This window comes from Cavia porcellus, unplaced genomic scaffold, assembly GCF_034190915.1.
Source record: "Cavia porcellus strain 051 isolate PalLab524CR breed Dunkin Hartley unplaced genomic scaffold, mCavPor4.1 scaffold_4, whole genome shotgun sequence".
In the NCBI taxonomy this organism is placed as follows: Eukaryota; Metazoa; Chordata; class Mammalia; order Rodentia; family Caviidae; genus Cavia; species Cavia porcellus.
In genome coordinates this window covers 76196536-76213613 of record NW_026947487.1, presented here as the reverse complement: position 1 = coordinate 76213613, position 17078 = coordinate 76196536, and the positions used below count along the sequence as shown (strand labels likewise).

The following is a 17078-nucleotide window of genomic DNA, read 5'->3' as shown; positions in this document are numbered from 1 at the left end:
TATCAAACAGTGAGAATTTCCAAGATAAATGCATAAAACAATTGATGCTATTTTAAGGGGAAATATGAGAAATATTTGTGAGATCTTAAGTAGATTTTTTCTTGCAATTTATCAAACTGTAAAAAATGCAACTAATTATAAATATATTTATATACTGGTTCTATACTTACAGTGTGAGAAAACAAACTCCTCATCTATAATGCTTATCACCTAGAAGTAAAAAGGTTAGTATTTTTCAGAAGCTGTGAGGAGGTGGAAGGATATTTAAATAGCATTCTTGACTTAATTCTTATAAACTCAGAATTTTCAGACAAGTCACTCAACTTACTAAGCCCATGCACATGTGTGGGAGAGACGCTGCACAAATGAATGCTCATTTCCTACTAACTTTGGGTATCTCTGAAATGTTTGGGATAGACAACAAATGCCTACTTGAAAAAAAAAAGAGTGTGTTTACAAATGAATACATTTTCATTTTAAAAGTAGATACATTTAATAAGGTCATAAGATAAAGAAAATATATAGAGGAGACTTTTGTATAATTAATCTAATTCTAATAGAACAGATAGAAAACAAATGACATGTAGAAAGCAGGGATTTGTTTGTAAGAATCTGAGATTTCCAGAATCATGGAAAGCTAAGAAGATGAAACAGAACTATAGGATTTTTAACAAATAAAGATCACGTAGGATGAGAAGGGATCCCTGCATTATAATCATTGTGTTCGATCTGAGAATGATAATTATCAGTTTGTAATTTTCTTTGCAACAAAAAGTATATATTAATACAGCACTTTCCACATAAGTAGAAGAAATACGACATTTCCCTCAGAATCCTAAAAAGACATTGTCTCCTGTTTAATGAAAGTGCACTTATTCAAAACATATTATCACTCCAAGTGGCTACAATCAGACATTCTGAATTGCAGGAGTGTGAGGTTGGAAGATTTCTCATTTCTATGCAGGATACAGATTCATATCAACCTTGAAAGACTCAAAAGAAGAAATTTCCTAGCAAAGAATTTCAAATACATTTCCATTTAAACCACAAAACACTTTTATTCAGGTACTCCAGAGTAATTTAACCTTCCATAGCTTCTGATTAAGAAATGCTTCAAATAATTTTCAGGAGGTAAGTAAGTGCTTTTCTCCTCAGGAGCACCAAGTCACTTACCAGAGTGATCATATTTAGCTAGATGCATTCCTTTTATTAATTAAACATAGTCTATATCAAAGCACAGCCTATATCAATCCAAGTTGTTTGTTGAATTATGTTTAAAAATGAGATTCATGTCTCACTTTTATTAAAAGAACTTCAGAAATACTATTTTACTGCTATAATGAAGTTTAATAAGCCTAAAAAGGTATATTTACTGATTTATTAAAAATCAGAATTCCCTACCACTAAATGGAAAAAGCCCTTTATTGTACCTGAATTATTACTATGATTAATAAAAGTGCATCTAATTGCTCAAAGAGCATCTTTATTTACAAACACTTACTTTTCCTATTGGAAATAGCTCTATACAGATCTAGCCTACTATACAACTTTGATGGATTACTTATAAAGCCCATAGAAAATTTACTGGAAGCACATTTAAGAACCTAGTGCATATGCTGACAATTTAATGTTAAAATAACACTTTTTCAAAATAATGAGTAAAATCAACAGGAAGTGAAGGGAAAGGAAGTAGAGATAGTGGAATAACTTAGAGAATATAAATCAGCCTGCAAGATTTGGCTATAGTGAAAAAAAAAAACAGAATGTTAATTTTAGAGAATAAACTCTACTTGCAATCACAAATAAAAAGACTTGTTCCCAGTTACTACTCACACACTTCTAATATATTCCTTCCCACCAGATACACAGAATTTTATATATGAAGCATCTTAATACAGAAATCTGTAAGTAACATGGAGCAAAGAAATGCTATTTTATTTTCCACAGGTAGAACAAATTTTTTTATAAAGTTACACATATTTTAAAGGCAAAATTCAAGGGGAAAAAGTCATAATTTTCAGAAATATTTGCCACTAAGTAAATAAGAACTTATTTTCTCCTCTCCTTCTTCCTGTCTGTCTGTCTGTCTGTCTTTCTCTTTGTAGTACTGAGAAGGGGCCTTCACATTGAGAGAATGGTATGACTGGGCATGAGTTTAAAGTCTCAATAAAAACAACATACATTTAAAGTCTTTCTCTTTTAAAAAAAACCCAGGACTAGAATGAACAACGTGGTGTCAACTTACGACTGTATTTTAATAGTCTTCAGGCTTCCTAGGATGGAAAGCCAGTTGCCAAAGACCATATTCTTGCTTTTGGCATAGCTATTATTTTCTATATGTGTAATAAAATCACATATATTACCATTAGATCAATTATTTTGGTTTCTGGAACAGCAATGATATGTGTTATTCATTTTTATTGCCACCTACCAGTCTTTTGTCAAGACAAAAAATCCTTGAAGTACCAAAATTAGTAGCAGAAATTTAAAAGAATGAGAGTTCCTGGCCAACTTAACCCAAAGTCTCAATAAAAGTCTCTATTAATACTGTAGTTTCTATTAAGAACAAATCAACAAATGCTGTATCATGCACTTTCCAGTCTCCATAGAACAATCTAAACTGGATTAAATTCTTTGTGTTGTCTGGTTAGTTCTAGTGAGTCAGGTGTTTTAGTGAAAAGAAAAAGAAAACTGGGGCTGGGGATTTAGCTCAGCAGCATAAGCGCCTGCCTTGCAAGCAGGCAGTTGTGAGTTTGATCCCTGGTATTGATAAAAACGAACAACAAAAAAAATAAATAAATAAAAAATAAAAATAAAAATAAAATTGCCAGAAAAAGGAAAATATAAACAAAAATGAGGCAATGGAACAACAGTCACCAAACTTTGATTATATTTAAATTTCCTCTTTAACACAAACATAATAATCATTCTGCAAATGGGAGACACCACCTCTCCCACACACAAATGAGTTATGAAAATTCTAGTAGCAAAATTTGTTAGATTTTGTACCCAGAACTTTGCAAGCTTTGCAGTGATTTCAATAAAACCCATTTCCTGCTAATGGAGAATTGATAACTGCCTAGAGAAGACCAGATTGCCATAGGAGAGCAAGGGAAATATATACTCAAATATCTGAAGAGACTACAGAACAATTCAGCTGGGAAAAATGCAGAGAAAGTCCAGGTAATCTTAAATAACAACTCAAACAGCTGTTTACTCAGCAATGATGGAAGATGGCCTCTTTGGAAGCAGAAATGATCTGCTTCACAGTATGCATTGTTTGAGAGTGTGGTTTCCTTACTCTCCAGGGTACTACAGGATCAGTACTTTTTAGGCTCTAACTAAATGGAGATTCTATAAAGCATTAGACTAAATATTGATTGCATGACTCTGGTATAAAGTAATTTGTCGAAGACATATGAAGAAAGAGTGATGGATTCAAATTTATTATAACTGCACATCTTATGCAAAGGGAAATGGGAAATAACACTTTTTGGTTCATAGTATTTTACAAATTCTATTATATAAAGCTTTAAAGATGTAACTGCGTTATCACAAATGTGACAGTAAATAAAGGTGGCAGATTTTCCAATTATGAATTTAACATATAAAGCCTGAGTTTATGCAGGCTTTCTTTACTGCCAGCTCCTCTGCTATGAGTTTTTGACGTAACCATGTCTTTGAGTGGTGGCAGAAGGATTGAAGCCGGGCCCTTGTGCATACTAAACAAAAGCTTTACCATAGAGCTAAGTCCCCAACCTTTCTAATTTTTATGTTGAGACGTAAGTTTACCTGAACTTGAGATCTTTTGGCCTCAGTCTCCAGAATATCTAGGATTACAGATGTGTACCACCATGCCTGGCTCCATAAAACTACATACTATACTTCCAAGCTTTGGGCAATCTGTAGAATTATGTAGTCAAAAGAGGCAGTAAACAAAACAAAAAGTTTAGTGTTCATGCTGTAACTCTTATAATATGGTATAATCTTCTGTCAGTCACTCCTGAAATGAATTTTTTTCCTTAACCTCAGAAAGCAATTTCTTGTCAGAATAGTACTTAGACTTTGCGTTTCTTATGATGACTTGAAAATGAATCACATAAATTACAGCAAACAGATTTTATTTTAACTATCTCTCATTATGTAACTTAAAAACATACTTTCACTTAATCTTTACAACCATCCTAAGTAGTAAGTATTACGCAGGTGAAGAAATTGAAGCTCACTTTGGTTAGATGTTCTAAAATTACACAGCTAGTAAGTGACCCTGTCAGAAGTTCAACCCAGGTGCATCTGAGAGCAAAGGCTGTGTGAATTTTCCCAGTAACACATATTAACTCCAGCCCACTTAGGAAAGAAGCCTGAATTACAAACATCAATATTCAAAAAGAACGAGTTATTATGAGTCCTTTAACTTTGCTTAGAATATTCTACCCACAATTCTACCCACAATGAACTTGTATTTGTTATTTTTAATTTGAAAAAAGGAAAAGCATTAATGCTACATACATAGAGGCAGTGAAGAATCTGGGGTACTCAAATGTCAGTGTGTATCTGTATTCATTAATTCATACTTTAACTAGCATCTACCATATACCAAGTACGGAGGCACAAGCTTGGGGCAAATGAAACTGAATGTCTCTTGGAATTTCAGTGAAAAGACAAGGTATAAAGAAAAACTTAATTATATATATATATATATATATGAAGATGATATAGAATTATATGGACATGTATACCAGTTTTGCAAAATGTGGTATTAGGAAACATGAAATAGGTTATATGAATAACAAATGCTGGCTTTAGATAGTCTAGAATGATAATACAAATACATGTTGAAGAACACCAGTAAAATATTGTATTCTCAGCCATTTGAGTGTAAGAGTTTTTCTTTCTTCTTCCTGAGTTTAGGGCAGTAAAGATTTGAGTTCATTACAAATGACCACTGATAATCTGTGTAACACCCTTTAAAAATAGTACATTAAGTTTTCCCAAAAGTACAAAGCTATAGATTTTTATATTTGTGAACTTAATATTGGTGAACTTAACCTAGGTGAAGATTCCAAACGTATCTGGGAACTCATTGTACCTAGGAGCTAAAATATCTCTGCTGTGCCGTTTTATTTCATCAATTTATGAGAAAACAGTTTTATGAAGATACTAAGCGTTACTATGGAATTAAGATTGGTTGTGAAACCAGCTCTAATCTACTTTCCCCAGCCTTATTTTCCTGTTTGTGATAAAGTTCAAAGGCATTAAGTCTGGGGTATTAAATTTTAATGCTGGAACTCAGTCTTCACAATAAAATGTGAGCAGCATTGGCAAACCGAACAAAACAAAGAAAATTCAGACAAGCAGAAAACATATTACAGAAAATTCCTCTTCTAAAGAAAAAGGTATGATTCTTTAAATGTAAAGTCATTGAATTTAATCTTTACTTTTTATATCTTCTTATGTTGTTTTGGTTTTAGATGATTAGGATTGAAATGAATCTTTTCCTATAAATTCTATATTATGATGAAAGGAAACAGGAATAGATATATTCCTGGACAGAGTTTAAAGATACAGAACACTTTGATGATTTCAACAATTGGGTTTAAGTTGCACCTGAATTAATTTCAAGAATACACAGTGTATTGATACCTTCAGTATACCATTTTTTAATGAAACACTTTATATCAAAGTAAGAATATACAGAAATATTAAAGGAAGAAAGTTCTTCATTTTGATCCACATCAGTGAAAATTAAATATTTTTAATTTTCTCACCCAATTAAAAAAAAATGGAAGCTTCATTCATCCAATGCCAAGGGAGCAGAGAATAGTCCAAAATTTAGCACTGTGAATCTTTGGTCAAATCCTGAACAGACAAAATTGTGCTTAGCTTATGAGATCTGACAGTACCCTGCTTGGGGTGATAAGGCTGCAGGCATTGTGTGCACTTAGCCACTGGCAGCAGAGTAAACACTGGCAGTGTGACAGCTCATCTGTTGTAAAGCCACCCACTTTTTATGATATGGAGAAACTGGAAGTAGAATCTTCTTTTCTTAAAATTTTAGACACATATGTAGAACATCTTTACTGCATTTATTTGCACGGTTATATTTTTCCCTTGGCAAGTACCTTTGAAAACATTGTTATATGTGTTGAGACCCATATGAAAGAACAGTCTCATTTATAAACAGAGCTGGTAATCCACAAAATAATTAATACTATTCCTATAATTACTTGAAAGCCAGATTAGGAATTGTATAAACTCAGTTGTTAATTAAAATTGTAACTTAGAAGAAAAACATTTAAGTTACAGAGATAAAGAATTAAAACTGCAAATGTCTAAATTATTTTAACCAAGAACACACAAAAATTGTGTACCAATAATATAAAGGCACCACAGAGTAAATATTTTGCAAAAATACTAGGACTTTTTACATGCTATTTGTACAATAGCTCATAGGAGTACTTCAGCTCATTTTGGGAATTGGAGGATAAGAACATAAACAAATGATTGCAGAAATCATTGTATATTTGTTAAGATTAAAACGGGCAATTTGATGTCTATAAATCACTGTCACCTTAATAGTAGATAACAAGTTATAGGCTCAGACTTCAGCAGAGAATGAAGCAAATATGCTAATCTTAGGATTACATCGAACACATTAATCTCAGAATATAAACAGCCCACTTCTGCCAACCTCACCCAGAATCAATCCACTCTCTTCTCAAATACAGCTCTTGTCTGCTGGGTGTGGTGGCAGGCACCTATAATCCCAGCACTAGGGAGTATGAGACGGGGAATGTGGCATGTTCAAGGTCAGCCTGGGCTACATAGCGAATTCAAGACTTGCCCGAAGTACATAGTGAAACCCTGTCTCAAAACAAACCAAAACCCACAACACTCTGGCTTTAAAATTCTTAATCCTGCTACTGCGAGGCTCCTCAGACATGCCCATCGTCTGCTTTCCTGAATCATGGCGGCATTGCCAAGACTTCCTACTTTCATGACTAACCATGTCCCATTCAGACTTATTACTTTGTCACCTCAGCCACTCCCAGAAACCAAAGCAAACACAAGAACCTGAGAATTGTCAAGTCTATGTTGCTTCAAAACCATCTATGCTGCTGAAGAATGCTGGACAGACATACACAACCATGAGCATTATTGCTACAGTGATGTCTTTACTTTTAACTTTTCATGAAGCAACAGCCCTACTTGGCAATTTTTCCAGTTTCCTTTAGTCAGCTCTCTGTTTACCAGAGCAATTATTGCTAAACATTTTCTTCTCTTTAGCCTCTAGACTCACTGTCTCCAAAAACAGTCTTCTTATGCTATTTCTGTCGTACCAGATACTCTTACCTTCTACTTCTCCAGGAACGAACAATATATTTTTGAAACTTTTCTGTAGTTCCTTAACACCAAATATGAAGACTAAACATCCCATGCTTCTAAACATCCTATGTTTTCCTTCCCTCTCCCTCATTCTGCAAAAGACATCCACTGTGATCCTAATTCCGGAACCAATTTTGTTTCTTTCCTTTTTGATTTTTCTTGGCTTCTATCCATGAGAAACAGTTTTCATCTCTTCCTCTCTCTGGATGTGGTCTGTGAGTATTCAAATATACTCAAGTCTCTATGTTCTAAAATTTCTCCCCTTCATCTTTGCAAAACTATTTAATTATCACTTGCACATGGTAACTTCTTCATCCTTCCTTTTATTTTTTATTGTTGCTGTATAAATACATGGTGATACTGTTCAACTTAGATTTTCTCATTAACTGCAACCAGTTGCATCTGTTGATATACTGGCATGGTTAGAGATCACAGATGGCAAACGTTTTAGAGCTTTCAAAGAAAAGAAACAGCTGGTTGCAGCACATGTGTCATGGCTTCGCCATCACTGTTCTAGATCGTCACATTACTAACTCATTTAGGTTAGGTCAGCATAGTCTTCATACCCAAATCTGAAGAGTCAGAGTCGGGCAACCCCAGTCATAAATATCAGTGTGAAAACTTTAAGTAGGATGACAACAAGTAAAATAATTTTATGTAATACAAATATAATTGGACACACAACTAATTTTATATAAAAGTTACACATATCCCAGGAATAAATGGAACTTCAGTAATCTGTTCATACTGCTACTATCATTCTCCTTTAATATTGTGCTAAGAAGAAACAATAGATGTAAAGTTATAGTAGAAAGAATAAAAATGCTCATGTTTTTCTTACTTCTGGAAACTGAACCTTGGATCATCACACTGAATAACATCTCAGCCCTGTTCTAATGTTTTATTTTGAGACCCAGTTTGCCTAACTGACTAAGTTGCCCAGGCTTGGCTCAGTCTTGTGATCCTCTTGTCTCCAACTCTCAGAAGAAACTATTATTAATTGTAGATGATGAAACAATTTGTAGTAAATGCACAAGAATTTTCACATAAATTTTTAAAATTAAAATGGTGAATAAGACAACTCAATATATCAGTTTTTTATATATGTTAAAAATATGGAAAAAAATTTTAAAGCTAATTTTTTATATTTACTGAATATAAAACTATTCAAGATTGTCAATTAAATGAACAATAAAAACTCCAAACTTAATGAAAATATGGATCTGAAATACAAATATAAATAGGTAGAAAGAAGATGCAAATTAATATACATCACATTATCTGTTTATGTGAAGTTCAGACCAAGGTGTTGGGAGCTGTTGAAGCTGCAGCATGACCAGGGCATGGCCAAACTGACAACAGAGATGTTTCAAAGGGCAAGATAGGCCACCGCTGAGGACACCTGGCTCCAGCTCCAATGAATAAGCGAGATTGTAGCTGCTGGCATTTCACTCCTGTAGTGAAAATCACCTGGAGACTTTCTCCTAAGATACTGCTCTTAAATTAATGTAGCCTGTTATTTAGAAAAGTCCTTGAAGCATTGCCAAAGTCCTGCTCAGGATTCCTGCATTTTCCACTCTAATCCCTTCCTTGTTTGAAAACTAAATAAATATGGGCTGCCCAGAGACATTCCTTGTCTTAGCCCCCAGAGTCTCAAACTCTGCAAGAGAGTTTTGATCTTGCTGGAGTCCTAAAATCATACCACTTGTCTCACTTATTTTAAGCTCTTGCTGTACACTCATTTGGGAGATGGAGAATCTTGGCCAGGTCCCTGATACCAAAGAAACTCTCTCTGTTGTTAAGAAGGAAGACATTTTATGAGTGATAGAAATCTATAATTTCATCTGGATGGAAGTCATATTGTGAATATAGTTGTTAAAAGTCACCATGCAATTAAAATTGTGTTTATATTTCAATGAAATAAACATGATATTACATTGAATCACAAAATTCTTTTCTCACCCTTTATATTAAAAATTCCAGTTAGAAGACCTCAAACTAAAAGATAAAACTAAATTTGTTGAAAGATAAGTGAAAGCATATTTTTATGACTTTGAGGAAAGGAAATGATTTCTTCAATAACAAAAAAAAAACTATCAATAATCATATAGCAAAAAAATGTATGATTCTACTACATTTAGATTGTTAATGAAAATAAACTCTTGACAGGGTTATAGCTCAGTGGCACAATGCCTGCCTGACAAACACAAGGTCCTGAGTTTGATTCTAAATAAACGAAGAAAAGAAAATCTTTAGAAAGGAAAAGAATATTCATAAGTGACAAAAGACTAGTATCAATATTAATGTCTCTCTATATCTATTTCTCTCTTAAAAACAAATATATTTCTTTTTCTCTCCCCAAAATAGTAAAAAAAATACTTGAAAAGGCAACACACTCAAAAAGAAAGCTAAACATCAGAAAATAGAGAGAAAGATATCACAGCTTCTCTATAACAGAAATGTAACTTTAAATTCCCTGGATGTATCTTAAGCAACAAATTAATAAAAACTTAGAAGTCTAACAAATCCAACATTTGAATACAACATGCGGCAGTGAGAATATGCTAACATTTTAATGCTCTGAAAGTTCCTATGAAAATGAACTTGATGTTATCCAGTATAGGCTTACTTGTATTGAAGGTCTACTCCTGCATAGAAAATGCATATACAATTACGAGAGCAAATATATCAAAGAGACTATGTTCAAAAATGACTGTAATAGCATTGTTTGTAGTCTAAAAATAGAAAATAAAGAGTGACACATTTATACAACAGAAAAACAGTACACCAATAGAAATTAATAAACTGCACCAAAGATGAATAATATAAACATACTTATGAACAGGAACAAGGAAATAATACACTCAATATTTAGTTTATTCATAAAATAAAATAAAATACTGGCAAAACAAATAAGGGTGCAGATATATGTAATAAAGTTATACTGAGTACCAAAAAAGAACAAGATGACACATAAATTCAGATTTGTAGAGCACTAATTTATCTATATTCTCTAGTTCATAGCTTTATTAATATGTGAAAATATTTTAGTCAGGTACAGTGGCATATACCTGTAATTCTAACACACAAGAGGCTGAGGCAGGTAGATCACTGTGAGTCTGAGGCCAGCCTGCGATACAAAGTGAGCGCCAGTCTGAACCATACAGTGAAACCCTGCCTCAAAAAAGGCCATGATGGGGGAAAGGGAAGAAAGTCACAACTGATCATTGTTGGGGGCTGCTGAAACTGGAGATTGACCCCAGGTGTGGCTCCAGATCAAGGCTGGTCTCAAGAACAAAGAGCACCTTAGGTAGGCCACATGAATAAACTGTTCTGCCCGGAGAACACTAGGCCCTTAGGCTGCCACTCAGGCAGGCAGATTACTAGGCAGTGGACTGTCACCTGATATTTACTTGATAAATGTGTAAAGTAATACATTGCATTAATTGATAATCAGCCCAATTAGAGAGGGCTTCACCTGATCCTAGCTTTCTGTATCTTGTCTTTATTTATTCACCTTCTCATCATTTTTCATGGTCCTTACCCTGGGAAGTCCGAGAGCAGCATGTGCTGTGGCAGAATGGCACCTGAACAGAGACTAGGGGCAAGAGGAAATTAGTTATCTAGCAGATGAGAAAGACACCTCTAGTGTGCACACAAAAGGGAGAGAAGTATATTGATAACCTCAATACTGAGCCCATTAATATCATCAATATTGAGCCCACAGCAGGTGTAAAACATGGGACAAACAGGTCCTCAAGAACCACAAATACATATAAAAATGCTTGTATTGTTGACTCCTGTATTTACTTTCATTTTGTGGGTTTGGATTAGAGAGTGTTTTAATGGTCATTAGTTTGCTGGGATGACCACAAAGGATTTGGCTTGGAGCACTGTTTTAAAATCAAGTCTTGAGTGGGAAAAAGATGACAGAGCAACAGCAATTCAGTAGAGTTTAACTCCTCTACCTTTGCTCAATTAGATAAGGAAAAGAGCTGTGGGGACAAAAGGGACTCTTCCCCACTAGAGGAAGAATTCCCCACCGTGAATTCCATTTCACAACACTCAATAACCTTAACTGAGCCACAAGCAGAAATTCCCACGTTTGCAGCTCAGAGAAATTTTGCTGCATCACAAGTTTTTAACTTCACCTTTCAGGGAGTAGAAGCTTTGTCTTTCTCCCCTACAATTAATGCTAAAAGAAACCAGATGGACAGATGACTCCATGGAGGGTTTTTAACATATTGACCCTGTTACTAAACTTTGAGTCCCCAATAACCCACAGCCCCTTTTACCTTGGGTTCAATAGAGCTCATAGGACAGCAAATTATGAGCCCAAATGATTGGAAATGAATAGCTAAAGCATGTTTAAATACAGGGGATTATTTACTGTGGAAAGGATTTTTTTTTAAATTGTGTACCAATCGTGCCTTTTCCAATGCCATTCACAATGTAGCTATTACAAAGGACATGTTAACCACAGAAGGTACCTTTGCTCTTATAATCAACTTACTTTTGAATTGCAAGTATATGAACAAATTAAAGTAGCTACCACAAGGACTTGGAGGAAGTTTCTTTCAAAGAGTGAGACATTCCTTGATTTGACTTCCATTCATCAGGGTCCTGATGAACCTTTTCAAGACTTTGTAGCATGCTTATTGCAGGCCAGTGGGAGGACTGTAAATGATACAGAGACTAGCAAGTTAACTATTCAACAATTGGCTTTTGAAAATGCATACAATGCTGTAAAGAAGCTTTAAGAGCCCACTAAAAATGGGCTATACTGTCTCACATGATTTGGATTTGTGCAGACATTGACACCTCATATGTATAAGGGGCTGCCTCAGCAGCAGCTATCATTAACGTTATACACCCACGGCCTAGAGGAAGGGTTGGGTCTAGTTAGTACTTGGATGGGAGACCACAAACTCAAGGAAAGGGGGAAAAAAGGTTATTTGTTTCAGCTGTGGGGACAAAGGGCTGCAAGCCTAGTGGTCCTGCGTCACATGTGCTGCAGTACAAACTCCACTGAGGTCCCTTTGAGCCTTTAAACGGCTGGTCTGCACGTGCCATAGCACTTGGCTCAGGGGCTTGGGAGCTGCAGGGGCTCTCTAAAAAAAAAAAAAAAGTTCATGAGTGCAGAGATGATGAAGCAGGAGCAAAGTAGGAGTAACAAGTGGGAGCCCTGGGCACATGGATACAGAATATGGGATTTTTTCCTTACAATTTAGACTGAAAATGGCCCGGCCTATATGAGTGCTGCCTTCCAAATGTTTCGTGAAACTTTGCACATTTACCTTACCATGGGAATTCCTTATAATTCTCTAGGTCTAAAGATTGTTAAATATGCTCACCATATGCTCAAAATTCAACTACAAAAACAAAAAGGGAAATGCTTCCCTACAAAAAATTCACCCATCATAATAGACTTCACTTAGCAGTATATACTATTAATTTTTAAAATCCTACTAGGATGGAACTACAACAAAAAGACAATCAGGTAAAAGAAAAAAAGCTAGGAAGGATCCTTTGGAAAAAACCTTTATACTGGACAATGGGAGGGACTGAGCCCAATACTCACTTAGAACAGAGGGTATGCTTGTGTCATTCCAGAGAATGCTGAATAAATAGCCTATCTGAGTACTACAGCATGCTGTCTGGCTGTATCAGGGATCCAGACCCAGAGAAGGAGCTGATTCCACCTCTCAAGAAGCTGGTGCTCAGTCCTATGCCAGTGATACCTCCACACAACTGGCACACAAGGTTAGGGTTAGACCCCACCTGAGTACGATTAAAGGAATTGACCCAGAATGCCTAGGATATGGTAACCAAAAATGGGAATCAAGGGTCTGAGTAGGTGGCTGAGTATACAGAGATAACTGAGCTGAAAGCTGCATGAAAGAGACACAAAATTACTAGTATTTTTAAGACAAAATAAATACAAAAATGTATATTGATTATGGATTAAAAATTTTTATTTCTTTGAAAATCTTAAGAAATCTCTGGTAACTGACCAACAAAATCTTACTAGTCTTTTTATAGTTATAAATTCCTCAAATTGAAAATAGTTACTGTAATTCAGTTTGGTCAAAAATACATTTGAATGCAGTCTGATTTTGTAAGATATTTGTGTTTATCCAATCTGTTAAATTGTGTACTTATTTCTTTGTCTGTTTGTCACATCCATGAAGAGCTGTTTTGTTTGTTTGTTTGAGCTCGATAACTTTTCTCTTTTCCTTTTTTTCTTTTACATTTTTGGATTATTTGTTCAAAATTTAATTTGTTTTACAGGTGCTTCCACCTGGGTTGCCAGCTGGTCAAAATAATATTAAAGCTGGTTTTCTCAGAAGTCGTCAGAAATTTTCTAAGGTAACTAAGAGGACCTTTTGAGCTTGAAGAATTATTGGTCAAGGCTCCTTTTGGTGAATGAAAGAGTAGCTGTCTGGGAAGTTATTCCAGCATTTATCTTCATTAATAGGAAGCCATAATGATTTCCATAGTGTTATAGGAGATGCCTCCATAAAAGTTATTAAGAATATATCACTATGACAAATTTTGTTAACCACCATCAAAATATTTAGTTTTCCAAACAACAAGGCTTTTTATTTAAAGATGCTCTGGCACAATAGTTTTCATATGACAATTGATTCTTACTATTTTTGTGGAACGTTAAATGCATTCATACCTCCAGATGTATGGGTCTTCTGAACTGTAAAACAGGGATTGTTTATGGTGATAGACTTTTCTTTCAGATTCAGATATCTGCCTTTCACAAAAACTTATGATATGTACATTCCACTATAGGTCAACAAATTAGGAAAAAGCTTCTTGTATTAGATAGGAATGATTGACTAAAAGGGATGTTTTGTGTCAAACTGGAAATTCAGATGTGTTACAAAAAAGGTAATCATCATGAAGTCATGCTAAATATTATGTACAGCTTTGATTTATAATTTGATTTTTTGTGTAAAATATGTAACTATTATCTGTTAACATTCTATAGAGATTTAAGTACTAAGACAATGGTAGAAAATAATGGTACTATTTTGTATAATATTAAACTTACTGCTTCCCAATATAATGTAGTGTCATTAACCATCTCTTCTGAATGTTTAACTGAGATTTGGAGACCAAAAACTAGAAACAGAGATGGGCTGAGAGGATGGACAGTATTTTGGCCCCAGCCCTCTGAGGTCAGTAAGGACCCAGGACATAAGACAACTCTGTGAATCCCTGGTCTTCTGACCAAGAAAATTATAGGACCAGAGAGGAAAATGATCAATGATGTGTAATACACCTAAGGAGTGTCACTAGACAGTTGACACTAACAGAAGTCTAAGAGGTTCTGTGCATGATTACAAGGTAATTCTGGAGAACACTTAACTGACCCTGATACATAGCAAAAAATTAATTTTAACTAATATAGGTCTCCTTTTAACTTGGTCCTTAATATCAAGCAGAAAAGTATAGTCACAAGAGAGGATCATGGGTATTTTCTGAGAAGAATTGAAAACATTATACTACAGTAATATATGTGCACCCATGTTTATAGCAGCACAATTTGTAACAGCTAAATCTTGAAAAACCCATATGCCCATCAACTGAGCAATAAATTTTTAAAAAGATGTGTTATTTTTATACAATGGAGTACTACTCGGCTATATTGAAGGATAGATTTGAGGCTATTACACATAACTAGATGTAACTTGACACCATACTCATAAATGAAGTGAGTCAGACTCATGCATAAATATTCTATTGTATCCGTGGTGTAAAAAAATGAAAAAATAAATAATATCTAAAATATACAATAGATATTGATAAAGTGAAAGGGGAAGAAACTGCTCAAAAGGAAAGAACAAATAGGATAAGGGGAAAGGAGAAAAGAAAGAAGGAAAAATATTATATATATAATAAATAATCATAATACTAATCTATGTTGTTTCATCAATAAAAATGACTTCAGCTTCTATTGTTTGTTCTTTTTTATAGCTACATCTTTTTATATGAGCAACTACTTAAACATAACAATATTCAATATATTAACCATTGTTAATCTATTATTTTGTTTGAAATTCTGTATCTTTTTTTGTTTTAAAATTTAAAAAGGAAAAAGAGTGGTCTATGAAGTAAACACAGCTCCTCCAACTTCATTTGAATACCCACTAATTATAATTACAAAAACTTAAAAGGAGAGATGTTAAGAGTGGCTAAAGCTGGAGATAGATCCCACATGCAGAGGTGCAGCAAGGCTGCTCCCAAGAACCAAGAGCACTGGAGGCGAGTCATGTGAGCAAGCTTCTCTAGTCCAGAGCACACCAAGCCCTTAGGATGCCATGCAAACAGATTGCTAGGCAATGAGGTAGTACATGACACTAACTTGATAAACGTATAAGTAAACACATTGCAGTGGCTGAGCAGTTCCTTTCCTCCCATCAGGAGAGAGGACCCCTGATCCCAGCTTTCTGTCTGTTGTCTTTATTTCTTCACCTTCTTGCCACCCTTCATGGCCCTCACCCTGGACAGTTTGAGAACCATGTACATCATGGAAGATTATGATAAAATTTGGATTAAAGATTATGCTATAACAGGAAGGTAAAGGTGGCATGTAAATGTTTAAGATGTCCTGCATGTTCTATTTCTTGATCACAGTATTGCTTATTTCTTTGAAAATAATTTGCTAAATCATCTTGTGCAGTATGCGTTTTTCTATACTTTTGCTACTTTTACTATAAAGCAAAAATTAAAATGCATTAAGTTAGGTTCAACTCAAATAAATTTATGGATGGAAAAATTTTTATTGCTGATATTAGCAACTCCTTGTTTCATTTTGTGTAGGTTTTTCTGTATCTCACACAGAAAGAAATGCCTGTTGGAGAGCCATTGAGTCTCACTCAGTAGAAATAAATAGTGATAAGCACAGGCTAATTCAATTACTCAAGGTTTCACCCACCAAAAATATGTGAAAATGGAAAATCCAAACTATGATAAAGTCACCATTCTTTTTATTTTATTTTTTTTTTTTTTTTTGAGACAAGGTCTCTATGCAGTTCGGTCAGGCCCTGAGCTCACTTTTAGCCCAGCCTGGTTTTGAACTTGCAACAATCCTCCTGCCTCAGCCTCCAGAGTGCTAGTATTACAGGCATGAGCCACCATGCACCAATCAAAGATCACTGTTCTAAGGGCTCTTTTTTTATTCTCCTTGAGAAAGATACTGTTCCAGGATACTATGTACAAATGAAACAGCTTTTACTGGTACTTAGTTACTTCTTATTTGTGATCTGTAGTACATAAGAAGAGCTCATTTCCTGAAAGCATTGTGTGGTTATTAATAACATGCATAGAAAATGAATACTATAATATCATATTTTATAGTATATTTTCTGTCCTACTATATGAAATTTAGCCAAGATCTTACTCTGTTTTTGTACATATTACAAATTAAAAAGTGGGCAAGCATTGTATAAATATTAAATTCACTACTTTATGAAAATTGTAATACATAAAAGATAATACTAGTTGACTAGGTGCATATCAGATTGCTTTTTCTTCCTTTAAATTATTCTAAGGCCCAAAGAGAATTTTTTGGTTAATACTCCTGGAAAGTATGCAAGATCTTTTCAATGCTTAATTTCCATTCCTCATCTGTCTCCCTCCCCACCTCTTTTCCACTTTATTTTTCTAACCATAAT

General features: G+C 34.5%; 1 protein-coding gene across 3 annotated transcripts in view; it reads right to left on the bottom strand.

Annotated features, from left to right (window-relative positions):
- Grid2 (glutamate ionotropic receptor delta type subunit 2) overlaps positions 1-17078 on the bottom strand; it is a 1371796-nt gene that overhangs the window by 524417 nt on the left and 830301 nt on the right. The window lies entirely within an intron of this gene.